Source organism: Meriones unguiculatus, chromosome 1, assembly GCF_030254825.1.
Source record: "Meriones unguiculatus strain TT.TT164.6M chromosome 1, Bangor_MerUng_6.1, whole genome shotgun sequence".
Lineage (NCBI taxonomy): Eukaryota > Metazoa > Chordata > Mammalia > Rodentia > Muridae > Meriones > Meriones unguiculatus.
Genome location: NC_083349.1, coordinates 145496139 through 145502264, shown reverse-complemented (window position 1 = coordinate 145502264; position 6126 = coordinate 145496139).

Sequence of the window (6126 nt, the reverse complement as noted above, 5' to 3'; positions counted from 1 at the left end):
CTTCAACAGCTGAGGAAACAGATGCAGAGACCCACAGCCAGAGAATAGGCTGAGCTCAGGGAGTTTTGAGGAAGAGTGGGAGGAAGGATTGAGGGAGCTCAAGGGGTCAAGGACATCACAAAAAGACCTACAGTAAACTGACCTGGGCCTATTTGCAGCAGGGGGTGTCACAGAGACCAAACCACCAACCAAAGAGCATGCATGGGCTGAACCTAGACCCCTCCACATATGCAGCAGGGGTATAGCATGGTCATCTTGTGGGTTCCATAGCAATGGGAGTAGAGGCTCGGTGCTGCCTGCCTTTGGTCCCTTCCCCTTAGCTGGGCTGACTTGTCGGGCCTCGGTGGAAGGGAAAGCAGGATGAGCTTAGTCCTGCCGTAGCTTGAGATGCCAGGGAGAGATGGTACCCCTGGGGATTCTCCCCTTCTGAGAAGACAGGAGTATGGGGGGAAAGGGAGCATGAGGCTGGGGCTGGAATCAGTCTGTAAGGTGATTACATTAAAAAAATAAATAAACTTTACAAAGAAAGACAGGCCAGGTGTGGAAGCGCACACCTCTATCCCAGCACTCAGGGAGGTAGAGTCAGGCAGATCTGAGTTCAAGTCCTCCCTGGTCTACAAAGTGAGTCCAGGACAGCCAAGACCACACAAGAGAAACCCTGTCTCAAAAAAAAAAAAAAAAAAAAAATGCCCACATGTATTCCTATGAACAATGTACATGCAGTCCCGTGGAAACTAGAAGAGGGCATCAGATACCCTGGCAGTGAAGTTATAGGTGGTTGTGCGGCGCCATGTGGGTGCTGTAATAGGCCCAAAGGGGTCTCAGCTCACAGGTCGAAAACTGCTCCACTAGAGGGTTGTATTCACACAGAACAGCAACGTCGACGACAAAGCTTTCAAAAGGCTCACAGGAAACTCAGAAAATCAGAATGGCTCCTACATAACACATACTGAAAGTTTCAGGGATACACATGTAAGAGATCGGCACAGCCACACCCGCTGGGAACGGGGAGAGTCATGAAGCCAGCACAGCTGCCTTGATGGCTGCCATCCCTGGCCTGTAGCTTCTCAGTTTTGGTCTCCGTGTGAAGCATTTTTGGGGACTTTCTGCATTATGATTCCATTTACATCTTTTCCTGAGAAAAATTACATCTGAGTCTTTTTTAGGAAAGTCCTATAATTAACTTCATCTGGCCACTATTTGAAAGAATACCTTATGCCCTGGAGATCATTAAGCACAGAGAAGCACATGGCTAGATGAGGCCATTACTCCAGGGATCTTCTTGGGGTATCTGCCCCTGAGCTAACTCAAACAGCATAATTGGTGCTGGGTAAACAGGGACAGTTGATACACTCTGACTAGCCAGAAGAGTGGATTACAGAGTCAAGGCCTCTTTCATTAGGCCTCTTAGTCAAGGCTTACAGATTTTTGAAAACATAGTCTAGGGGCTGGTGAGATGGCCCAGTGGTTAAGAGCACTGACTGCTCTTCTGGAGGTCCCGAGTTCAACTCCCAGCAACCACATATAAGGAATCTGATTCCCTCTTCTGGTATGCATGAAAATAGACCATTCATATACATAAAGAAATAAATAAATCTTAAAAAAAAAAAAAGAAAAGAAAATGTAGTTTAAAGATAGGGTACACTTCTGAAGGAATAAAATTCAGAAATAAGAAAGAGTGACTAAAATATACTTTTTCTGCTTTATAGTGGAAATGATGAAACATAGTTAAAGGAGTTAGGCATTAGTATTTGTTATTCACAAAAAGACCTATTCAGATATTTTCCGTTTGTCTGGAGTGTTCTCAAACAGCAAACATTGCCAGCCTAAAAGCAGACTGTCACATATTAAATGTATTTGCTTTAGAAGAGACAGTCTCTAAATGCTTTAAATTGGTGTTATAGTGGTGATGATGATGATGATGATGATGATCTGTTCTGTTTCTAATTTCTAATTGCAACTGAGCCTGCAATCCTGGACTTGTAATGAAAAATCAAACACACACTCTGTACTACTTGAGTTATCATTAGTCTGTCTTTGTTCTGCAAACCTTGTTAAATAAAGCAGCACCTGACTGCTTAAGTCAGAGCCACAGAGCTGGGCTGCTAGAAAGCCAGCGCCCCAGAAGCAGCCCGGCTGCTGGAAGTCAGGGCTGCTAAATTCCTCTAACTTACTTCCTCCCCTCATCTGCTCTGCAGGCACCCTGTCAGCAGGGCCCTCCAACCCTTCCCTGATAAGGAAGACCCCCAGCAAAAAATGAATTTGAGAGACTGAATTTGTTGTAAATTCAGTTAAACTACAAGATAGATACTGCAATCGTGCTCCCCTCGCCATGTGGCGGCTCTGTCCTAACAAATGGCTACCTTTAATCGCACAGTTCAGACCGTCACCACATCTGTCTCCATAATGCTTTTCAGTCTTTTAACACTGAAATCCTAGGAGTCAAATAAGCAGCTCACTTCCCCTGGCAATCATTAGTCTACTTCCTATCCTGAGGCCTTTCTTTCCACCCCATCGTTTTTGTTTTGCTATTTGAGACAGGGTTGCATTATCTAGCCTTCGCTGGCCTGGAACTTGTTATATAGACCAGGCTGACCTCCAACTGAGATTTTTAGGCTTGCCCACATGCATATCTATGCAACCACATAGGTACCCAGCATCTTCAGAGGCCAGAAGGTGGCACTCAAGCCCCTGCCACTGGAGTTACAGATGGTTTTGAGCCACTGTGTGGGTGTTGGGAAGAAAACCCAGGACCTCTGGAAGAGCTGCAAGTGTTCTGTCCAGGCCCAGAAGGAAAAACCTCGCTCTTGGGACGTTATAGGCTAGGGCCCTTATAGGGTCGTTATACACTGGAAAACGTCTGTTCTTGAGTATGGCCATCTCATTGATATTACGCTTTCCACGTCCATCCATTGCCCTACAGACCTCACGATTCCTTCTTTCGTTGTAACTAAATAACATTCCATTGTTTATATGTCTTGCTTTTTCATCACTAGAACTCATTTGTCTTATAATCTAACTTAGTGCCCAATGGGCAGCCTTTCTCCACCCCTTCTTTTCCCCTTTCCTCCGAATATTAACCTTTCTTCTCTCTACTGCTATGAGGAGGTCAACTCCCTAACTGTCTATAGGATTTGAATTAATTTAAGTGCCTTTTACAAGTGGGCTCACACAGCATTTTCCTTTTCTGATTGATCACCCGTTAGGGGAAGGGGAGAGCTATAAAGACACATTATAAATAATCATCTTGACTATCAGAAACTCCAAACAAAGCAACAAAGAGAAGCAATTTGATTCAGAATAGGTAAAACTATACCAATAGTCATGCAAATGTGTTTCACATCACTAATCACTAAACTTCAAATGGACACCCTCTCCCATCCATTAGGAGGGAAACTATCAAAGCATCAAAATCACGTGTTCAGTCATCACTTTCTGAACCTGAAACCCTGGGCTCCCTTTAAAAACACAACTTAAAAGTTACCAAATGAAGACAAAAATCCTAAGAAGCCACACGTAAATTTTTAAAACAAGGTGCCACTATGTAGCTCTGGCTGGTCTGGATCTCACTATGCAGAGCAGGCTGGCCTCAAAATCACAAAGATCCACTGCCCATGCTTCCCAAGTAAAAATTTAAGCACACATTTTAATATCACTTGAAAGAAAAACTAAATTTACTTAAACAGAAGTGATTATCTACATAGAGAAACTGAAAGCTGTTGAACAAGCAGAATAACTGAAAGCTCTTTTCCATTTCTATAGATATAGTTTATACAATACATAGAACCTGCAACTTAATAGGTAAGCAATGCAGGCAGCATAAAGATAAATGTGTGGACAGTTTGGAATTGAAACCTGGCAGTCTCCCTCCACCAAAACAGAAAGGGAGCCCTACCTTTGTCCCACCGTTTCACCATCTAGAATCAATTTTCAAGTAACAACTGCTCACGTGCCCAAAGATGCGCCTGAAGAAATGAGCATTACAATACTTGAAACAGACCCAAACTGAAACACCCATAAATATGAGAATTTGTGCAATTATTAAATATCCCATTAAAGAGACCAGTAATTCAAAGTTGACTGGGGTCCCAAAGTGACTCTTACCTGCTAGACCCCTGACAGAGACCAAGCAGGAGTCCTAAACGTGCTAGACCATCATCTTTGTGCACCTCACAACCTCTGAGAGTAGAATGAAGGCTTTATAAGTCTGCATGTTGAGTAAAACTTTTCATTGCACACCAACATTCACAGTAACACTGTTCACTAGGTCTAAGACCTGGGACTGACTAATTAGCCATTACTGGATCAATAAGTAGGACTAGCCTACCCCAACACACAGGTATTATTTGGACACCACAGGGAAGGTATGAGCTATAGCATTCATGGACTTGTAGAGAGGACAGCAAATAAAAATCAACCACTTTTAAGATATCATACTCCACTTATTTGAGGACCCTAAGTACCAATTCAAGGGCTGGAATGTAGAATCTAGAGATTAGAGGAGAAAGGAGAGCTGTTTAATGGAAATGATTTTTGTCTCAAATACTGACCAGTTTTTGGAGATGGATGGGTACCCAGCAAAGTGTATTAAACCACCAAACAATGGTTCCATATTCTTAACTATCGTTAAAATGGCATGTGTTGTGCCAGTATATTTTAGCACAATTTTTTAACAACTTCGTGTGTCCCATCTCTCTCTAATCATCTTCTTATTGGACTTGAGACTTGCCCTGAAGGTTCAGGATCTCCCACCGCTGTCTCGAATGCTTGATTGCTTAATCAGCTTTACTACTCATACTGCATCCAAGATTCCTCACCGATGCTCTTGAAACTTCATGGTCCCATCAAGCCGACTCTAGGATCTAGATCATTACCATTTCATGCCATGAACCTCAGTGGTCCCGGCAGCACCTGCCTCCTCCTGAAGGCATCACCTGGCTCATTCCACCAATAGCACTACCCGTGTCGTCAGAGAGGAAGGGTGAGGACGAAAAGCTTTCCCCATCATTTAACATGCAGCTAGAATGTCCTATCAAAGCCAACCAGCCAAATCATCACAGCAAGAGTTTTCAGACTTCATTCAGACTTCCTCCCTGTGTAAAACTGCTTTGCTTTCATCTCTCTGGCCAGGTTCTGAGCATCTCACAGTCAGAACGGGCACACCCACCCAGTCTGAGAAACAGATCTTCGAGTTTCAATGGTCGCTCCACTCACCCTCGATTCTCCAGTATCCACAGCTTCCAAATTTCTATGTCTTCAATTAATATTTTTAAGACCTCGTTTCATACAACCCAGGCAGGCCTCAGATTCATCATGGATCTCACCACAGTGCTAAATTACTGACTGTAGCTTTGCTACATTGTGGGTTCCTCTATATCCCCCACCTTTATCCCCCATCCCCAGTTTCACCCCCTAACACTAGATAAGAGAGAAACAAGGACAGAGGAAAAAAGATCCCTGAATGTAATTTCGTTTCTTCTTTGACCATGGCTACTAACAAACTGCAACCAGCCTCTCTAAAGGACCATCAACCACCCGCTGCCCCTTGGGCCCCTCGTAGTTATGTTCCCTCTGCCAAGTTTCTGGAATTCCAATCACACAACTGCAGTAACCATCCGCAGCTGGCAAAACCATGCTTCCGCTAGAGCACCCGGCAATCCTAGTCAGCTGCTTCTGACAGGCAGCAGCAGCCCCACATCCTACACGCGGGATTAAAGCAGAAGCACGTTCTTATAATAATATTTCTGTGTTTTTAAAGAAACCGAAGCTGTAGAATTCTCAAAAATGTCACTACATTCGGTCCTCCAGTATCTACCTCCCAAGTGCTGGGATCACAGGTGTGAACCAACATTGCGGGGGGGGGGGGGGGGAGGGGGGAGGGGGGAGAAAAGGTATGGGCTCAAGACTCCCAACACCAAGTTTTCAGACCAAATTCTCAGCATAAAGGAGATTTATTTTCCCCAGCAAGGCAGAGGGCAGAGAATAAGAGAAGAACACAGGAGACAGAGGACAAGGGTGAAGGGAAAAAGGGGGAGACACAGGGCAAGGGAGAGAGGTAAGGGGTGTTTGGGGTTTGGGAGGTGGAGACAAAGGACTGCTTCTGGGTAGAGGGCAGACAGGCGGGCC